The following is a 22358-nucleotide window of genomic DNA, read 5'->3' as shown; positions in this document are numbered from 1 at the left end:
AGGCTGCATTTTCCAAATTCAAATTTACAACCTGAGTAAATATTTGTTTGTGGAAGCAACTACACAGAACATCTGAAGCCAGGATGGTTGTTAAAATCTACAGATGTGTAAATATTTCACCTAACTTGGTATTGGAGTTCAATGACCACATTTTCAACTCTAAGGCAAGTATAAGATGATGGTTTTGGACAGCTTGCTCTCCAAACTTGTTGCACCTGGGAAGGACTTTGAGCGGGCTTATTTGAGGTTGTATTTGCTTGCGCTGTGCTCAGATTCTAATTCTGTAAAGAGAATGTGAAAGGGCATCGCCTCTTTTCTCTAGGCACCCCCCCCATTTCTTTCCTTTGGGAAGAGAATATATTTTCTGAATTAAAAATACGTAAATGTCATCTTTGGTCTAAATGGTTATGAATACTGAACTGGAAAAGTCCTTCGTTCTTTTTTGCTTCTGCTTTTTGCCTTTCTGTGGTCAGCTTTCTGTGGTCAGCTCTGCAGAGCCATGAACTTGGACCAGGGCACCTCAGCCGTTGAGGCTGCTGATGGGGATGGGCAGAGTTAGTCAGGAGCACACAGGCTGCTGGGCAATGTGTGTGTCAGGTTGTCTTATGGCCTACCTGTGCGCGACTTGGGTCCGAATCTAACATACCCGTCTGCTGCTGCTGCAGAAATGCAGATGTGGGCTCAGTATGGCTTCCTCCACTCAACAAAGACACTTCTGCCACTGCAATGCCCAGCGCTCACTGTGCCCCAAGTTGGAGATAATGGGCCAGTGATGACTTGGAAACGTGGTAGAAGGAGGAGAAAGCCAAGCACACTCTGGGCCAGCTGTTCCATGTTTCTACGTCCTTAAAAAACCTCCAAACTACTTTGTGAGATTTGATATATCCCCACGTAATGGATGAGAAAACTGAGGGCTTGACTGGTGAAATCATTTATCCAAGATCAAACAGCTAGTAAGTGGCTCAGACAGGATTTGAGCTCAAATTGGCCTGATGCAAAATCTCTACCGTCTCTATGGGCTTACAGTGGAATTGGGATATTATTTAATAGAATCCATCTGATCTGGTTGGAGAGCAAAGCGCTTATTCAGTGAAGCTCCTTCTCTTAGACAGAGCTAAGGACAGACCTTCCTCTCTGTATCTTGTCTGCAGGGGACATTTGCAGGGAGTAGGTGGGGAGTGAGACGGGTGGGAGCTGCCCGTCACTTGCGGGCCTTCCTCTTTTGGGGTAATTCTCCGCTGCACTATGTCCTGGCTGGAGGCGGCGGCGGCGGCGGCAGCAGCAGCAGCAGCAGCAGGGAGGGCTGTGTTCAGAGGCATGGGGCCTCCTGTGACTGCAGAGCTGGCTCCTAATTGGATCATGTCCTTGGTGGGTTCTTGGCTGTGTGCCCAGCTTCCCAGACTAACTGTTCTCTAGTCTTCTCGCAGTAGCCTTCTAACAAGCCCCATTCCTGCTTAGTTTAGCTCAGTGAGTTTCTGTTGTTTGCAAACGGAGAACCCTGACCGGCCCATCCTCCTGGAGATCTCTGCAGACCTGCCGCACACAGCAGGCAGGGTGCAACCTTAACATGTGGGAGGCCCAGTTCCCTTTCACTCCTCTCCACTCTCCCTTCCTAGACTCATTTGTCTTTTGGTAGGGAAGGTACACAGTCCAGACTCCTCTCATTTTCCCATCAGACCCTCAGGAAAGACTGAAATGTATTGTATTTATCTTAAAGTGAAAAGGCTGATAAGAGCTTTAAATAGACTCCTCCTAGGGGAATTTGCAATTTAACAGGCCAGTAAAGAAACCCTAAAGGCAAAGGGCTGAGCGGCATCTGTGGAAACTGAGACCCCCTGGAGACTTAGGAGGGTTCTTGTTTGAAAAGGGGGCTCTGTTCCAAGGCTCCTGTGTCTATGACTAAGCAGGCCCCTGCTGGATCCCAGCCCGGGATATCTGCGGAACTGCAGAGAACCTCTGAGAGCCAGAACGTTTGCTGGAAGGGCTTGTTTAGCTTCTGACAAAAGAGGTGGTGGAGGGAAGCCACGGTGAGAAGAGCTTGCCTCACTTCCACCTGGCGTGAGGTGTGCCACAGGGGTGCGATTTGAGGATTCTCTCTTTTAATCCAGGCAAGCCTTTCCTCCTTCAGGGACTACCCCAGATGGTCTTGACTGTAAATCCTGTCTGTGAAACCCCAAGTAAGTTCCTGAAAATATACAGGAGGGATGTAGAGGTAAACTCTGGAGGAAGCCGAATTTCTGTAGCATGAGTACTATTTTCCATTCACCGGGGAACTCTTCCAGGCACTGGTAGGGTATCACATCATCACAAAGGTATCACGTCGTCTCCTCCCATGGGGAGGCCACCAATGAGACCCCAGTCCTCTAAGGGGGTGGTGATGGGAAAGGAGATTGCTCTCTAGGTTACTATCTATTACCAGAAGATTTCAAAATCTCTGTATCCAGACTCCCTCTACACATGGGCTGTGGAAAAGTGACTCAACCACTCTGAAAACCTCAGCACAACTGAAACCTCATGGGAAAATAATGACATCTACCCCAAAAGGCTATCGGGAGGACTCAATGAGATAATAAAGCTCTAGAAAGACATTTAGAAGATGGTCGAGAACTATTCAAATGCAGATTCTGATGCCATATTATTTTAATGCTAAACTGAATGAGACATCCTTCCTAGTAAGACAGCTTCTTCTATATAGTCACTTCTGAGACTCTGTATAGGTGGCCTTTGGTTTTTTCCAGTTACCCGCAGTGAAAATAGAACTCATACGCCACTCAGTCTCCTTTTGCTCTCTTTGACCCCAAGGAGAGAAGAAAGGGGCCCCAGCTGCCCTGGGAATGGATGCTTAGAGGAGAGTGCGGGAAACTGGGTTTTCAGAACTAGAGTTTCACCAAAGAAAAGGACGACATAATGGTTAGGTTTAAGTTTCTGGAGTAGAAGCCCAAGGGGAGAGCGTCTCCACAGTGGGATGTAAGCTCTGTTTCGTAGCAGAAGGGTCAGGCTTTGCTCACAGTAGTTGGGAAGCTCTGCACTCTCACCTCCCTGGGAGGGCTTGCGATTCCAATCCAGGGGATCTGGAGGATCCCGGTGTCGGATCCTAAATCGGGGAGGGTGTTCCAGTGGCTACAAGCCTCAAGAAGCCAGGAGGCCCACCTGTGCACCTTTTGGAGCAGCAATTAAGAGGATGGATTTGAGGTTTGAACAGTGACCTTGACACAAGTTGTATGAACTTGAATGTTACTTAACCTCCACAAGCATCATTTTTCCCACCTGTTAAATAAGAACAATATTAGTACCTGCCTCACAGGTTGTGAGAATTTGTGAATATGCATGTAAAGGACCTGAAATTGTCTATAAAGCATGTAAGTAGGGTGACCAACAAATCTGGTTTGGCTGGGTCTGAGGAGCTCCCAGGAGGTGGAAATTTGCAGTTGTAAAACCAGGGCAGTCCAGGCAACCTGGGACAAGTTGGTTATCCTATATGTAGGTGTTAAATACATGGTAGTGATAAAGTCATGGGCCACGGCCACCGGGATGGAAGTATGAGAAGGAGCCTTGCTTCTTACAGCAGATACTGACCCAAGGCACCTGTTTGGGGAAATCCCCCAGTAGCCTACAGTGAGGGCAAATTGGTGGCAGCTGGAACCCTTCTGTGGTGGGACAGCACAGCCGGAATAGCCCACACAGCGGGCTGCAGGGGGAGAGTTCTACCAGCAGCTCTAGGGAATGCAGGTCCAGCCAGCAAGGGTGGATCTGGGCTGTGCACCAGCCTTGCTAGTCTGCCCCAGATCTGCAGGGAAACCAGGGCAAGTGTGCTGCTTGTGGCAGGAGTGGGGCCACTGCACTGGAGGCCCTGGGGGCAGAAGCCAGCAGAACACCAGGAGCTTTCGCTTTCTCTGAGGGCAGCAGCCCCGCAGCCTCCTGTGCAGGAGATGGGCAGGCAGCTGGTCTGCCAAGAGGAGGTCTTCAGAGAAAACACAAACAGTCTCTGAATGATTGGTGACTTGAAAATATCGACAGGGCAAAAAGAAGACTTAGGCTCCGGACTGAACGTTGAAAGACTCCAAAGCTCATTCTCACCTTCCTGTCACCGTGTGCTGTGTCCTGAGCAAAGTCTCTTCTGCTTCCCGGGGCTCCTGCTCTCCATCCATTAACTGAAGGTTTGGGGTGGCTCATCCCTGGTGGCAGTGCCCTCAGCTTTAACCTTCTCTTACTCCATGTTGCCCCAACTCAGGCGGAGGGTGTGGGGCAGACCTGTTTCCTTTCACCATTATGGAATATGTGAGTTCTGGATTTAAAAATACATGTTCTCGACTGAGGAGGAAAAGTACTTTATAGCACAATTTTCAGCCTCCCCGCCCCCGCTTTTGTTTTTATTATTATACTTTAAGTTCTGGGATATATATGCAGAATGTGCAGGTTTGTTACATAGGTATACATGTGCCATGATGGTTTACTGCACTCATCAACCCATCATCTAGGTTTTAAGCCCCACATGCATTAGGTATTTGTCCTAATGGTCTGCCTCCCCTAGCCCCCCACCCCTTGACTGGCCCTAGTGTGTGATGTTCCCCTCCCTGTGTCCATGTGTTGTCACTGTTCAACTCCCAATCATAAGTGAGAACATGCGGTGTTTGGTTTTCTGTTCCTGTGTTAGTTTGCTGAGAATGATGGTTTCCAGCTTCATCAATGTCCCTGCAAAGGATATGAACTCATTCTTTTAATGGCTGTATAGTATTCCATGGTGTATATGTGCCAGATTTTCTTTATCCAGTCTATCATTGATGGGCATTTGGGTTGGTTCCAAGTCTTTGCTATTGTGGATAGTGCTTCAATAAACATACGTGTGCATGTATCTTTATGGTAGAATGATTTATAATCCTTTGGGTATATACCCAGTAATGGGATTGCTGGGTCAAATGGTATTTCTGGTTCTAGATCCTTGAGGAATCACCACACTGTCTTCCACAATGGTTGAACTAATTTACATTCCCACCAACAGTATAAAAGCGTTCCTATTTCTCCATATCCTCTCCAGCATCTGTTGTTTCCTGACTTTTTAATGGTGACCATTCTAACTGGCGTGAGGTGGTATCTCATTGTGGTTTTGATTTGTATTTCTCTAATGAACTGTGATGATGAGTTTTTTTCATGGTTTTTGGCCACATAAATGTCTTCTTTTGAGAAGTGTCTGTTCATATCTCTTGCCCACTTTTTGAGGAGTTGTTTTTTTCTTGTAAATTTGTTTAAGTTCCTTGTAGATTCTGGATATTAGCCATTTGTCAGATGGGTGGATTGCAAAAATTTTCTCCCATTCTGTACGTTGCCCGTTCACTCTGATGATAGTTTCTTTTGCTGTGCAGAAGCTCGTTAGTTTAATTAGATCCCGTTTGTCAGTTTTGGCTTTTACTGCCATTGCTTTTGGTGTTTAGTAATGAAGTCTTTGCCCATGCCTATGTCCTGAATGGTTTTGCCTAGGTTTTCCTCTAGGGTTTTTATGGTTCTAGGTTTTATGTTTAAGTCTTTAATCCATCTTGAGTTAATTTTTGTATAAGGTGTAAGGAAGGGGTTCAGTTTCAGTTTTCTGCATATGGCTAGCCAGTTTTCCCAGCACCGTTTATTAAATATGGAATCCTTTCCCCATTGCTTGTTTTTGTTAGTTTTGTTGAAGATCAGATGGTTGTAGATGTGTGGTGTTATTTCTGAGGCCTCTGTTCTGTTCCCTTGGTCTATGTATCTGTTTTGGTACCGGTACCATGCTGTTTTGGTTACTGTAGCCTTGTCGTAGAGTTTGAAGTCAGGTAGCACGATGCCTCCAGCTTTGTTCTGTTTGCTTAGGAGTGTCTTGGCTATACATCAATGTGCAAAAATCACAAGCATTCCTATATAGCAATAGTAGACAAACAGCAAGCCAAATCATGAGTAAACTCCCACCACAATTGCTACAAACAAAATAAAATACCTAGGAATACAACTTACAAAGGATGTGAAGGACCTCTTCAAGGAGAACTTCAAATCACTGCTCAAGGAAATAAGAGAGGACACAAACAAATGGAAAAACATTCCATGCTTATGGATAGGAAGAATCAATATCATGAAAATGACCATATTGCCCAAAGTAATTTATAGATTCAGCGCTATTCCCATCAAGCTACCATTGACTTTCTTCACAGAACTAGAAAAAACTACTTTAAATTTTGTATGGATTCAGCCTCTTTTATTGCCGACTGCTCCTACCCCAAATAAGTAATGATTTCATATTTCTGTCAAAGGACCCTTCATCCTCTCTGTCAACTACTTTCTTCATGATGCTCAATAGGTCTTCTTTTCCATTTTTCCTGCTTGAAAGTGTCTGCTCAACATGACCAGCTAACTCTACTTTTACCAGCACCAATAACAGCAACACTAAAGAGAAGAACCCTCCATGGCTTCCCTTTAGCAAAAGGGCTGAGTCACCCCCCAGCGCTCCAGACCACCCCCTTTCTAGCCCTGACAGCCCTTTCTCAACATTCTCCCTTTCAAGGGAGCCAGGACCTAGGAGCTACACTGGGAATCTCCTGGCATCCCCTTCTCTGAGCCCTTGCTCAATGTGTGCCCTTTTACAAGCATGTCCGCCCCTTGTCTGAGGGTTAAGCCCTTGACCTACCTTACCATGCACCCCACCCTTGCCACTCCAGAGCAGCCTCCTGGGCTCCTAACTTCCAAGACCCTTCTTCCCCTCAGCCTGGGTTCATCGCTGCTCACAGTGGGGTCTGTGGACTACAGCATCCTGCTGCCTGGGATTCTGTTAGAAACACAGGACTCAGGCCCCACTCAGGCCTCCTGAGTCAGAGTCTGCATTTTCACCGGATCCCAGGTGATTCATGTGCACATGAGTGTTGGAGAAGTGCGACCCAGTGGGAGGCATTTCGCTTTTCTGCACTGGCTTGTTTGAAGTCCCCTCAAAGCCAGGCCCATGTAGTGTAGCCTTTTGCTGCCTGAGAGCACTCAGCACAAAGTCTTAAAACAATGGGTAGAAGTTAAAACAGTTCTCGTAATGGGTGGTTATTACACTGTTACCAACTGGAGTGGGATAGACCATCAAACGCATGAAAGAGAAGTAGGGAAAATGGGTTCTCCTTTGTCCTTTCGTCTGTCCTCCAAAGACATGTGCATGCACATGCGCACACACACTCACACACACGCACACACACACACACACAGCCTGCATATAGATCTCCATGGGAATCCTACTGACTTCAAGGATGAACAGGGTCAGTCAACTGCAACCCCACCAGCAGACATCACTGAAGTGCTGCCCACCAGCCCCAGGACATCTAGTCACCACCTTGGCATTTGTTTACTGATACAAACCAGGCACTGTCTGGGCACATCCTTGTATCCTGCCTTGGCTTCTCTCTCTCTCTTTCTTTTTTTAAGAACCTCACCCATCCCTTGTTTAAACACTAAAAGGAAATCTCAGCAGGCCTTGCCAAACCCAGCTTTAACAGTGATGATGACTCTCTGCAAGGTTCTTCCTTCCAAGGTCACAAACACTTCACAGGTATGATCTTAATCCTCATGCCTTCTTGAAGAATATAGAGCAGAGAGGACTCTTCCAGCACCTTTTAAATACAGATCCAAAATAAAGGCACAAGATGGAAAAGTGACTTTATCATGACTATATATCTAACTCCTAAGTTGATCATATGTAATGTCAGGTCCTTTACATGTGTCAGCAAAAACCGTATGGGGAATCCTTTACCATCGGTTGTCAGAGCAGGAAAAATTCACCATTGGTTTACGCGAGGTCAACTAAGTGGGTGCTTGTCAACTGGAAATGGATGACACTGGCATTTCGGCCTCACTTGGGAGTGGTCTTGAAAGATGGCGACTAGGCAAAATCCTCCCAATGGGTGGGGTTTCAGGTGGTGCACTGGTCATCCACTTGATGTGGAAAAAGAAGTGGCCAGGTGTTAGAATAGATATATGAACTTCTGGGCAGTGGTGAATAGACTGGATGGCTGGTCAAGCTTGGAAAGAGAAAGATTAAAATAATGTCTGGAGTAGAGACCCCTTTATGGAAGACATACCTGTGTGGGATCAAAGTATGAAGATGTTTGTATCATGTTTGAAGCCTTCCTGAGAACCACAGAAGAGGCGCTAAGAAACCAAGTGGGCAGAATGGCAGAGCCAGTCATCATCAGCCCAATTTGATCATCGGTGATCCCAGTGCTGGCCTGATGGATACGAATGGAGTAACCGTAGTGGAAAAGATGGAGGGTACATATTGACCCAACAGAATGGGCTTCCACTTACTAAGGCTGATTTACTTACTGCGGCTTCCAAATATTAGCTTGCCAGCAACAGAGATGAACTCTGGGCCCTCAGTATGGAGCCAACCATTTGGTGGCAACTTGATTACATTGAGCTCCTGGAAGAGTCAAAAATTTGTTCTAATAGGAGTTACATATTTTAAGTATAGGTTTTCTTTTTCTTGACCACAGGTCCTCAGCCAGCACTGATATCTGAGGACTTAACGGAGTTTTTGAACCACCAACATGGAATCCTATACAATATGGCAACTGACCAGAAATCATTTTCTTAGCAAGGACATGTGAGAAAGGGCTCTGTGAATATAGGACCCACTGGTTATACTGTATACAATGCCACTCAGAAGCTGCTAGCCTGATAGATCTTTTGGATGGTCTGTTGCAGGCAGAGTTATAGAGCCAGCTCAAAGATGATAATCTACAAAGATAAGGCTCCATCCTCCAGGATACACATTGAATAAAAGATTTTTATGTAGTGCTATGTCCACAATGGGAAGAACACATTGGTCTGGGGAAAAAAGTGGTAGAAACATAATAGTGACATTTACCGTCACTCCCAATAGCCCACTGTTGGGGGATGGAACTTTTTCCTTCCCATTCACACAAATCTGGGCTCTTCAGGGTTAGAGGTTATGGTCTCCAAAAGAGGACACATAAGATTTCCATTAAATATAAAGCTATGGCTGCCAACCGGGAAGTGTGGACTCCTGGTATCTAGGTACCATCTTGAACAGAGTCACCATCTTGGCAGGGAAAGTAGGGACCCCATTACCCAGGGCAGCCAGGAGGGAGATGAGTGGCCTGCAGATGATGTACTTGGGTACACTTGGGTACATTCCCTTGCTCCACTGTGATGGTAAATAAAAAAGTGCTACAACTCTGGCCTGAAAAGGTCATGGTGGCCAGAGACTCAAATTCTTCAGGAAAAAGAGTTGGGTTCATGACACCAGGGAAACCACTGGGGTCAGCAGATGTGGTGGTTGAAGATAAGAGGAATCAAGAAAGGGAAGCAGTGAAGGGAAATGTTGCTTATTGCTGTGGTCTTGATAACAGGTGCAGAATTGGGGGCTACAGTTCATTCCACTAGAATGAATCCTAAAGGGGTTGTCCCCCAAATGGATATGCCATACTGGATCACAGCAATACAAGGGGTGGACTGTGGTGGATACAAAATTGCATTGCCCAGAGCCTCCCTTCAAAGAATGGCTTGTTGCCCTTGTTATCAGCATGTATCTTCAAGCTGTCAACTCCTTTAGGGTTTGCCTGAGCTGCAGAAAGCTGCTTCCTCTGAGGACAGCCCACATCCAGTGACTGATTGAGGTGAGTATGCAAGCCTAGCCGTTTCAGGTCCATGTGGAACAACCTTGATAGGTTATTTGCCCTCCACAGTGAGCTCCTTGTGGGGCTGGCCAAGATTTTGCTGTGCCAGCATTGGTTTGTTTTCCCCTCTGGAAAATCTTCCTCCTCCCCATCTCTTCCACAGCTGTTGATCTCTAATAAATACTCTGTACATCAAATTCTATCTCAGAGCTTGCTTCTGGAGAATCCAAAATCACCACTGAACTGCAGGAGTTGGTACCAGGAGTGGTTCAGGAAAGCAGGCAATAAGATGGGGTTGTGAAGCTGGATCACTCACCACCCAGCTTGCAAAGAGTGAAGAGGGAGTGTAGGCTGCTCCGGACACAATGTGGCGATCCACTTGCTTAGAGCAATTTGTCATGCATTTGAGAAGATTGAAGGAACCAGTAATTGCAAATACTAGTTTTACTCAGTGATTTTTAGAAAAGCCGTTAGTATAATTCAGATATCTATCTTAAATTAAAGATCATACTTCAACCTCATTGTAAAATTGAAAAAATTCTTGGGGGCTTTAAGAACTTTTATTGGCCAGGAATAAGTACCTAGGCATTCTCTGGATACCCAAGAAATAAGAACTGACTCACCTTGAGTAGAGAGTGGCAAATCTCGTGCTAGATACCACATTTTAAATTCCTGCAATTACTAGGTAATGTTTGGCTTTCCCAAATTTTATTTGAATTGGTGGAAGTGACCTACCCTCTCTTTAGTAAATACCAATACCTTGGTATTAGTGAGTAGCTTCATGCAGAAATCCTGATATGTCTTGGTATTCCCTTGCTCCCCGTCACTGTCCTTCACGCTTTGAGCTGTCTAGAAGCCTGCCTTGCAGGCCCCACATGCATTCACCTCCCTGAGTCCAGACTGGCTTGCAGTGCTTTAGGAAATGCAGACCATTTGGACCCATTGGTGCTAAAGACCACGCTGTAGAAAATCTTGCCTATCTGCCTTTGCCAAAAGGCTTTTCAGCTTAGATTTCAAGCTTTTTTCTGTAATCAGGTGCTTGTAAACAGTTCTGGGAAGCTTCAGTTTCATGAGTAGGCAGCTGCATTTACCCTGGACCTGGTTTTTCCCCAAATAGCTGAGAGGAGCCCTGAGTAAACTTGTTTCTATGTGTTTACAGAGACAGTGACGCAAAGAGGCAGGTTAAATTCTGCTGCATGTATGGGAATCCCCAAGGAACACATCTAGGTTATAAGTCATTACTCTTTACCTGTAAGTACAGTTCTGCCAAGATGCCTGAACACATAGGCTGGGAGGCAGATACTGGCTAGCTGTTTTGTTTTTTTACTTGTGCTTGTTTTATAGTAAATACTGTTTTACTTCCTTGATTTTATGTAACAAATTATACTTTCCAGACTTCTTTCAACTCTTATCACATTTCATCTTCTTAATAGCCTTGTGAAATAAACAATTATCATCTCCATCTGATATATGAAGAAATAAACTTCATATTCATGTACTGTGATGTTTGGAGAAACTGAGTGATGAATATCTTTGAAAAAAATTCTTGCAGATCCCAAGTTTTGATTTAAATTATTTTTATTATAGCATTACATAAAAATGCACATATATGAAAGCAGCCATATATTTCATATGGTTATGTTTATTATAGAAACATTAAAAAATACACTAATTAAATACAAACAAGACAATACCACCAATAACATTCAAGTTAACAACACTGATTTCACGTGTTAGGTGATGTTTTGCTGAAACTAAATTGCTAATACTGGGCTAAATGGTAGACTGATGTATCTACATTTTTATAGCCCACTTGTCAATATGAATTCTTTGATTAGTCTGAGTCATTGTGTTTACCATAGTAACTATTCTTCCATTTTAGCCTGACCACATTTTAAACCATGGATCCATGGTTGTGAAGGACCAATCAATTGAAGGGTATAAATCAAATACTATGCTAAAATTTAAGTATTTAATGAAAACGTCTTCATTGTATATTTGCTGTAGTATTTACTGTTAATGAACTATTGGAGACTGGTACAAACCAAAACAGGATTCAGAAGTATGACTCTAGGGTGATGCCTCCATTCTTCCACCATGATGGTTAATTTTATGTGTCAACTTGACTGGGCTAACGGATGCCCAGATAGCTGGTAAAACATTATTTCTGGTGAGTTGGTGAGGGTATTTTTGGAAGAAATTAGCATTTGACTTGGTGAACAAAATAAAGCAGATGGCCCTTCAACAAACCTGGGCATTTTCCAATTATTTGGGGGCCTGAATAGAACAAAAAGGTGAAGAAGGGGCCAATTTGCTCTCTCTGCTTGAGCTGAGATATCCATCTTTTGGACTCAGACAGGGACTTACACTGTCACTATCCTCTTTCTCACCTCCTTGCCCCCCACTCTCAGGCCTTCTGACTGAGTTATGCCACCAGCTTTCCTGGTCTTCAGCTTGCAGTGGTAGACGATGGAGCTTCTTGGTCTCCATAATCGCATGAACAAATTCCTACATCTCCTCTTACATATATATGTCTCTATATTCTATTGGTTCTGTTTTTCTGGATAACCTTGACTAAAACACCCACTATATTTCTCCATTTGAAGTACCTTCTGTTAGTAAAGTTTTCTAACACCCCCACCCTTCTATGTTTATGAAAATCTGTCCCTGTTAAGTCAGGAACCTTTTCATAATAATTGAGATTCCTAAGATGACTAAAATGTGCTGGTTTTAGGGAAAACCAAAGTGAGAAGCCGTCATAGGATGTGCATTTGAGCTTCACAAGAGGCAGAACTCTCTCTAAATCACTTGCTTTCTGACATGTTGTAAAGTTCTTAGCATAGATTACTTGACACAAAATTTTAAATGTTCAAAGCTTCAGCAGATTTAGGACTCATCTAATCCAATTCATCTAATCCAAATCCCTTACTCTATATAAGGGGAAACCAGATCCCAGAGAAATTAAATAACTTGTGCAAGGAAAGGTCACACAGCCAGATATTGGTGGCACCAATAATTACCTCTGAGCATCACATCCTCTCTGCTGCATCAGACAGCTTCCCTGCCTTCAAGTCTACTTATACCCAGAGAAGCCATTGAAAACAGAGTCTGCTCACATCTCAAAGAAAAGGCTGGATTCAATTGCCCACCACAAATTCTTGAAAATTGATTTGTAGTGCCTGCCTCTTTCTAATTTTTAATTTTCTTAACCAATTTCATCTACGTTATCAAGAAATGTAGTCTTGAGTCATACTTAACAGAGACAGGGCTAATTAAGAACAGAACTGAAGGCAACAAAAAATCTTATATGTTTGGTTGAATGAACATCCACTTCCTAAATCCCATGATAAAGACGTACATTGAAGATATGAACCAAACACAAACTGAAAATAGGGAGAATACAGAGCTGATAGTCAGGAGGTCTTCCCATCTTATCATTCACATAGTAAGTAGAGTAGGGATTGGCAAACTACAGCCTTCAGGCCAAATCCAGTGCTTGTGTTTGTTAATAAAGTTTTATTGGAACATGGCTGGGCAACATAGCAAGACCATGTCTCTATAAGAAATAAAAAATTCTCTGCCCCATTTGCTTACAAAATGTCCATGGCTGCTTTCATGGTGGTAGAATTGGTTAGAACAAAGACCATATAACCCCCAAAGTCTAAATTATTTACTATCTGACCTTTTCCAGAAAAAGTTTCTAGACCCTCAAACTTGATGTGTGTCGTAATCTGGGGTTTGTGACTCCGTTAGGATCTCTAGACATACTTTTGAAATTCTTCCAGGGCGTTTAAATGTTGTGTTCCCGTGTCTGTGATAATCTGGAGGGGGGAAAAAAACATAAGCCTGCTCCGCATCACCTGAATGACTACCCTAGACCTAGTCATAGTGCCTTGCATTTTAATGTTTGCATTTACATTTGATTTTATGGTCATGTTAGAAACATGAGAAGGTGGAAAGACCTCACAGCAGGTGGGACAAAGTCCCTTTAGGAGCATCCAAGTGTGTTAACCCCCTTGCCTATGACTTGGAGGCACCTGCCCTGGAGTCAGGCAAATTTAGCACCAGAGGAAAATACACAGGCCTTCTCTACCCCCGGGAGACTCATCCTGGCACAGCCAAACCCATTGTCCTGCTCAAAGGGAAAAGAAGCTTAGCTGGTTTTGCTACATGAGAGAGTGAGGAGGGGTCCACAATAAGCTTTGTGTGGGGTGCATTTTTTCTTAGTTACTTCACCAATTAATGTCCAAGGAATTCGTGAAGCAGTCAGTGGTTTTCCAAGGACCTAGGCTTTTGCTAGAGGAAACCGGTGTTACTCCATCTGGACAGAGTGATTGTACTACTCACTCCCAGATTAGAAACGTGCTCCTCACAGAGAAGTAGGAAGTTGGGTTTGATCATCCATTTAAAATGGTGTCCTTGAGGCACTTAGGCATCCTTGGGGGTCTATGATAATTAAGTCAGAGTCATGAAGAAGAATAGGGAGATAAAACCAGACAGGCTTTTAAAAGTTCACAGCCTTTGAAAAATAAGACTGATTGGTTCAAGAGGGAACTTTTAGTCCCTCAAGTGAAGAAAGCAGAATTTCACTTATAAAGCTTGAAACTCATGGCGAGGCAATCAAAATACTGATTTCCCCAAAGTATAAAGGCTTATGTGATATTTCAAACCAGGTAACTGCTTAGAGGAACTCAATTTCAGTCTTGAGTAGTTAAGATAAAGTTCACATGACAAACTGGAACATTCCTTTTGGAGAGAATTACATAGCAGGAGGCACTAAGACAATTTATAGCCCTAGACCCAGAACTGCATGCCTCGGAATTTTCTCTTAGGGAAATAATGCACAGAAAACAAAATATAAACAGAAATGATCACTGCTGCATCATCTCGAAGATAAAAAATAAGAAAGTAATTTATGTCAAGAATATTAATCCTAGGTGGAATATATAGTAAATTATACCAATCTTATAAAACTATTAAGGCAAATAATTATAAAGAACATGTTGATATATGCTATAATTTAAGTGAAAATAATAGTAAGCAAAACAGTATGTTCACTACAATTGTAGGTATGTGACTATTACATGCCAGAGGTAATATCAAAAAAAATTGTTTAATTAGGCAGCATGATACTATGGGTGACATTTCAAATATTTTTTTGAATGATGTGTTCTTTCAATAAAGAATGAGGCATTTTCTAATTAAAAAGCCAAAAGCTCAGACAAGGTCAAACATTAAGAAAACATTGTGTTTTTTTTTGTTTGTTTCTTTTTGTTTTGTTTTGTTTTTGTTTTTTTTTTTTTGAGATAGAGCCTTGCTCTGTTGCCCAGCTGGAGTGCAATAGCACAATCTCGGTTCACTGCAACCTCCGCCTCCCAGATTCAAGCGATTCTCCTACCTCAGCCTCCCAAGTAGCTGAGATTACAGGTACGCACCACCATGCCCAGCAAATTTTTGTATTTTTACTAGAGACGGGGTTTCACCATGCTGGCCAGGCTGGTCTCAAACTCCTGACCTCAGGTGATCCACTCGCCTTGGCCTCCCAAAGTGCTGGGATTACAGGCGTGAACCACCGTGCCTGGCCACATTGTATTTTTATTTTGGCATAGATGTGATATTTCCAGAGAAAGTAAATGTTGCTCTATTCAAAACATTACAAAGATTCTGATCAAAAGAATCTAGCCACCAAAAGTCATTCAGTTTCCCCTGCTCGTGAAAACTAATGATCACTGAACACCGACTGTGTGGAAATTTCCTTTGCTTTTAAAACAGCTCTTTGTGGCAGGTGCAATGATTATCCCCATTTTTCAGATGAGGTAACAGGCATAAAAAGGAGAGGTAATTTGCCCACAATCACCCAGCTAATTAGTGGCAGATCTGGGATTTAGTCCAAGTCTGTCTGACTCCAGGACCACTGCAGCTGTTGACTTGGAAACCCTTCGGGACTTTATGCATACCAGAGACAGACTAGAAAACTCTTGGAATGAGTAGGTTCTTGGTAATCACACAGACCTGGGTTTGGATTCTGGCTTTTTGTATCAGCCAAGATGCTTTTGATGAAAATGAAAGAGAACCTGACTCATACCAGCACAGGCGCTTAGGAAATTTATTATCTCATAACATGAAGTCCAGAAGTTGGGCTGGCTGTGGGTTGGTGGGGTTGGCAGCTCAGTGGTGTCATCAAGGACCCTTGCCATCTTTCCCCCTTGCCTGTTTGCCATCCTTGGTGTTATTCTCCTTGGGAGCAGAATACATTCACATTGTTGCTAGTTGAAGAAGAGAGATCTCTGACTGGGGAGCCTGTGCTCAGGAAAGGGAAACGTTCCCTGGGAGACTTCCAGCAGAAATATATCCCAGGAATATTCTTGAATTCATTCTTGGCTGGGCATCATGTAGCCTGATTACTTTATATTAGCATGATGTGTATGAATGGCAGGGAGTCAACCACGATGCTCATTACACTCTGTTCTTAGTCACCTAACTTGTTTACATTTCCATTTCTTCATCTGTAAGGTGGCAGATCTGAGGACGCAGTGGGATAAGGGTTGGATGTGTCTGGCCAATGGGCAATATTCAGTAGTTATTAGTTGAGTATGTCATTTAGTGGGGGACGTGTGCTGTTTGTATAAGCCTGGGCTCTCTGGGGTGCAATCTTAGTCTGCTTAGTACCTTTCACCAACCCTCACCCCTGCAGTGACAGAGTGACAACTTGGTAAAGAATGAAGTGCTAATATTTCCCAAATTTTTAACTGTTCTTTTCTCCCCTCTTCTTGTCCTGAGCCTTTACGCCACTTCTTTATTGAATTTATAGAGTTGATAATAAAAATACACAAACCCAGAGTTTTAAGATGTTATAGAGTTCCATTATTAAAAAGTGAAAATTGAACTTCACTGAGAATTCACAATTTTCAAGATCCAAGCAAAATATGTAATTTCTGCTATTTCCCTCCACTACCAGGTTTTGTTACTGGTGTTCCTTTAAGGAGATTTCTGGTTTATTCTTTAACACTAGAATTTCTTTCTCTTTGTTATTATTCAGTTCTTATGTATACTAGGTGAAAAAACTATGAGTTTTTACAAATTGTAGAATTCATGCACCTAAACTGTTGTGGTTCTTCCTGAAAAAACAGAAAACATACATGTTATGGACTGAATGTTTGTGTCCCTGCCAAACTCATGTTGAAGCTTTAATTCACAGTGTGGCTGTATTCGGACATAGGGCCTCTAAGAAAGTAATTAAGGTTAAATGAAGTTCTAGGGGTGGCACCCTGATCCGATTGGATGTGTGTGCTTAGAGGAAGAGACACCAGAGAGCTTGCTCTCTCTCTTTTCCCCATGTGAGGACACAGTGAGAAGGCGGCAGTCTGCAAGCCAGGAAGAGAGCCCTCACCAGGACCTGACCATGCTATCACCTTGATCTTGGGCTTCCAGCCTCCAGAACTGTGAGAAAATACATTTCTGTTGTTTAAGCCACCCAGTCGATAGTATTTTGTAATGGCAGCCCAAGCTGAATAATATAATTCATTTTCTCAGTTAAGTGTCCCTGTATGACTGAGTCTCCCCTGGAACAGTATCAGACTCTGCCTCTGACTATTTTGCATACTAAAGTGTGGGCTGAGCTACTCTCACCCATTCAGTGTGTTCTTCCCATCTCTGGTGCACATGCATGTGACAGAATGTTATCTGGAGGTCAACTTTAGGATCTGTGAAAAACAAGAAAAAGAAAACTGGTTTGCAGTGCATGTTAGCATGAACACATGATTCCTTCCCTCCTTCTATCTTTTCTGCCTCTCCCTTCTTTCCTCCCTCCTAGTGTCACATGGATCAAACCACTGAATGTAACTTGTAGTTCCTGTCGAATCAATCAGCGAGGTCACAGAAATCATAGGCATGTTTTGTCATTTGAGTGAATGAGCCTTGGTCCCACATTGAAAACAAGGTATTAGTGCATCTTACCAGTGTATGTGGGTACAAAGACACCACTGATTTTGGCATCCCTGGTTGAATGTCAAGGGATACAGATAGGAAGCATAATGTGGTTACTTCTACAGCCAGTTCTTGCTTAATTCTCCAGGCTTTACCCATTTACTGCAACCCCCAAACCCTGCAAATGTATTACAAACTATAAAATATCAGTGGGTTAAAGGCAACGGGGCTTAACCTACAAGAATATGACAACAGGGTAATACATTGTTTGTATGCATTTTATTGTGAAAAAGTATACAATACTTAGAAATGATTTAAAAGAAAACTACTACCTAGATTTCTTTCACCCAAGTACAATTGTCTTGATTTTTTATGTTTCCGGACAGCTTTGGCTGTATGTCTACATTTTCAAATTGTTGTAATCATAATGCATATGTACTTATGAACAGAAGTAGACTGGAAGCATTCTTGAACTTGACATTCTCAATTTCAATTATTTGCCTAGGACTTCAAAGATCACAGTGGTTTGTAATTTTGAGAGCTTTGATTTGGAAATGGCTAGATTTTAAAGCTGGTGGACTGGGTGTGGTGGCTCACATCTGTAATCCCAACACTTTGGGAGGCTGATGGGGGCCGATCACAAGGTCAGGAGTTCGAGACCAGCCTGGCCAACATAGTGAAAATGCAAAAAATTAGCTGGGCGTAGTGGTGGGCACCTGTAATCACAGCTACTTGGGAGGCTGAGGCAGGAGAATTGCTTGAACCCGGGAGGCGGAGGTTGCAGTAAACAGAGATCGTGCCACTGCACTCCAGCCTGAGCGACAGTGTGAGCCTCCGTCTCAAAACACACACACACAAAAAGCTGGTGTGCAAGGAAGAATCACAGTCAGTAAACGAGTTCAGCCCACCATTTCAATACGACTTTTGTGCTTTCATAGGAAGCTTGCAAGGAACTCTCACGACGTGATAAAGATGTTGTTTCTTTGCAGATTTAGGTAAATTTAGTTAAGTAGCCTAATGATGTAATATAATGCAATCTAGAATTTATTTTATTGGCAGAAGTTATTTTTATAGCTTTATAAGCAAATCCTGAGTTTATAGACTCCTTAAGAGTCTTGAGGGGTTACTTAACATTTTCAACTATTGCATTTTAAAGGGAAAATTGTATGCTACAATGGTTTCCACTTATATGGGAATTTGCAGAGATATTCGGCTATATACCTTGTGAATATCAATAGTGTTCTGTATTCTGTGTTTTCACGTGACAGTTTACTTCTTATAAATATTTTCCCATAGTGTTACATAATCCTCATAAAGATCATATTAAATGACTACACAATATTCCATTGATTTGTTGTATGATCATTTACCAAACCATTGTGCTACCACTCTACATTTAAATTGTTTTCAGTTTAGCACTATTCAAGATAATGCTGCAATGATAAACTTTTTGTCTCCTTTTGAAATATTTTATTGGGATACATTCCTAGAGGTGGGTAAAAGAGGACGGACATTTTAAAAGAGGGTTGACTTTTGGTATATATTATTAATATTGTTTTCCAAAAGATGTATGACTATTTACAATATGACCATCAATATATTAATACCAGTTGAGTAATGCAAAGTAGACAGCATTGCACATGATGACTAAGGTTTTCTGTTAGTTAAATGGGTATACAATGGTTCAGTATTATTGCTTTACTTTCCAGTGCTTTGACTTGTGCCTTAGTTGAACATTGTAAATTTATGTAGAATTTAAAGTTCTCTTTTAAATGATTGTTAAAGCAAACTAAATATGGATTGAGCATATATTCCGTATTTGAGTCCTTGTGGACGGACTGCAACCAATTTAATAGGTAGACAACATTGAAAACCTAACTTAGGAGTATGCACCTGTAACAATAGCGGAGTCTTGGCCAATCCTAACAGTCATTCTTCAACCACTCATACACTGCTGAGTGTTCAAACTATGTTCAAGTAAGGCAAAGGCAGACCTGTAACCAATCCAACTGTTTCTGTACCTCACCTTTGATTTCTGTCTGTCACTTCCCTTTTTTTGGTCTATAAATTTGTGTTCTGACTACGAGGCACCCCTGGAGTCTCTCTCAATTGGTTGTGATTCTGGGGTCTACTAGATTCACGAATCATTCATTGCTCAATTAAACTCCTTTAAATTTAATTTGGTTGAAGTTTTTCCTTTCACATGACTTATTTGTTCTTATCCTTTGCTGGACTTCTTTTAGAGACTCATCCTGAGCTTTGGAGTCAAGGATTTGAATCCCAACTTTGCTACTTACTACCTGTGTGATCTTGAGTAAGTAAGTAAACTTTCCTAGTCTCTGTTTCCTCCTCTGGAAAGTGAGGATAGTCATGTGCCTCTCACAGAGATGTTGAAGGATTCATCAGGATGGCACATGTGCAGAAGTACTGGCACGCACATTAAATGACTCATTAGTTGTTAGTCACGCTACATGGGTTTGGTTTGTTGGTTGGTTTTTACCCCAGTCTGATCCCTCAGTGGCTTTCCAATGGCTCTGGAGATAAACACTTCTTGGCTTCTAGATAGCCTGACCACCTCTCTTGTCTATGCTCATTCTGCCAAATCCACCCTTCACAGGAAGTGTCTCGAATGTTTTTCTGCTTCAGAATTCTATCTGTGCCTTCCTACGAGCAGTCCCTGTTCTCATTGACCCCATGAAACTTCTTTATCTAGAAAACTCTGAATTGCCCTTTAAAACATAGCCTCCAGAAGCTTTCCTGCTCCTCCAGCCTCCCTTTACTCCTCTCTCTTCCATAGACCCATGTGTATCTCTCTATAGCATTTACTGCACTGTACTACATTGTCAATTGACTTGTTATTTTCCTCAGATAGACTCTAAACCCCATGTGAGTAAAAACCATGTTTTATTTGATTTTATAGCCTCACTTGTAGCACAGGGTTTGCCATGTGGAAAGTATTCAATAAATATTTGTTGAATGAATGAATCAGTACCTACATTACTCATCAGGCATGGATCCAAACGTCTCAAAGAGGAAAGAAAAGTCACTTTCACAGAGAAACCATTTGCCATCACTGGAATTGGTTGGATTTAGAGCAGCATAACGAGAGGAAGGGTTTCACTCAACAAAGGACAGCTGGAGATGTGTAAAAAAAATTGTGTAATTACAAAATATCTATGTATGTGCTCTCAGTAACCTGCAATCACGAGTCATTGTTCTGAATGACGTTCTAAAACCTCTGAGACATTGCTGTAGGCTACCATGTTCAACAGTGGGTGATGCATACGCTGAGGGCAAACCCCAAAGAGGAGTCCCTAAATTATGATGGGCAGTGGCTGCATTGAAGGAAGTGATTAATCCCCCAAGATGAGTATTTTGAAAGTGACAACATCGATTTGGATGATTAAGTTCTGATCTAATTGTCTGAAAAATAAAAATGGATACATGCTTTGGCACATCTCTTAAGTGGTTAAAAAATACACACGTAAGGGGCGTGGGTAGAGTCTAGCCTGGGAAACCTTGGAATAAGTAAAACTTGAGTTAGATCTTGAAAGAAATGGGTAAGTGGGAAGTAAGCTTTTCTAACAAAAATAAGACATGAGGTGGGGAAAGAACGAGGGGTCAGTTTCGGATGAAGCAGAGGGGTAAGGGTGGAGTAGGATAGGGGGTTACAGAGGTTCTAGAAGGCCACCTCAGGAATTCCTTGTTAGTGCAACTGTGCAGCTGCATGAGGGAAAGCCAGGGAACTACTGCCTTATGTCGGGCTCCTAGAAGCAAAGCCTCGGACAGGATTTGGATGTGTGTGCTTTACTGAAGAGGTGTTCTCAGGAAATATCTACTAGGGAGTGAGAGGAGCAAGACAGAAGAGGAGAAGGAATTCCGCGAAAATAATATCTCAGGTGGAGATGAGCCTCAGCTCTGCCCACTGTGGGGATGGGGTAGTCTCTTCATGAGCCCACTTCAGAAGTTTGCCTGTCTCGAGGCAAGGGGGCTGGCCCTTTGTGCCATCACTGGCTGTTGGCCATCCCCAGAGGCAAAATGCGGTTAACCTCCCTGGTGAGGTGTTCCGGTCAGACAAGGGCAAACCTCCAGGAAAGGGGAGCAGCTGTGAGGAGAGAACAACCAAAGTCCCAGCAGCCAGGAGATGGGAGCCCCACAGGGCAGAGAGGGGATCTGGATGAGGCCCAAACATCTCTATCTACATCCATGGTCACAGCTGATAAATTCTTTTCTCCCCATTCCACATGGCTGCATCCCTGTCCCTTTTTAGGACTTTACTCAAATGTCTCCGTAAAGCTGTCTGTGGACTTGCCAGTATAGAGGAGTGATCTCTTTTTTAGATGTCCTAAGATGCTTCATCCATCCATACCTCACCTGCTAGATGGTCAGCTCCACAATATCAGGTCCTGTGTCTCATTCAGCTTTGTTGATCCCAGCATGGTGGCCAGTACATGGGCAACGGGTGGTGTAGGGAGGTTCAGGATAAATGTGGTTAGAATGACAGAATGATGCTGTAGCCCCAAACAGAAAAGACTTAGGCTGTAAATCCATTTTTTTCTAGGTTGGGTGCTAAATGCTCTTGGTTTATTATCAGAACATAGCTCTGCAAAGTCCTTTATAATCTTGCTTTTCTCCCTTGAGCATTAATATAATCTTTTTTATATCCCTTTGCCTGTGTACTATTAGTACAGCTTGCATAGTCGTGAAATTATAGCAATTCTGGAATGGGAGCTTTGGGTGTTTTGTAGGATGCTTTCAGAAGACTCACTTTTGAGCTACCCACCGTTCAATCTCACAGATGAA

The sequence above is a fragment of the Papio anubis genome, chromosome 15, assembly GCF_008728515.1.
Source record: "Papio anubis isolate 15944 chromosome 15, Panubis1.0, whole genome shotgun sequence".
NCBI lineage: Eukaryota > Metazoa > Chordata > Mammalia > Primates > Cercopithecidae > Papio > Papio anubis.
Note: the sequence above shows the minus strand (reverse complement) of the source record.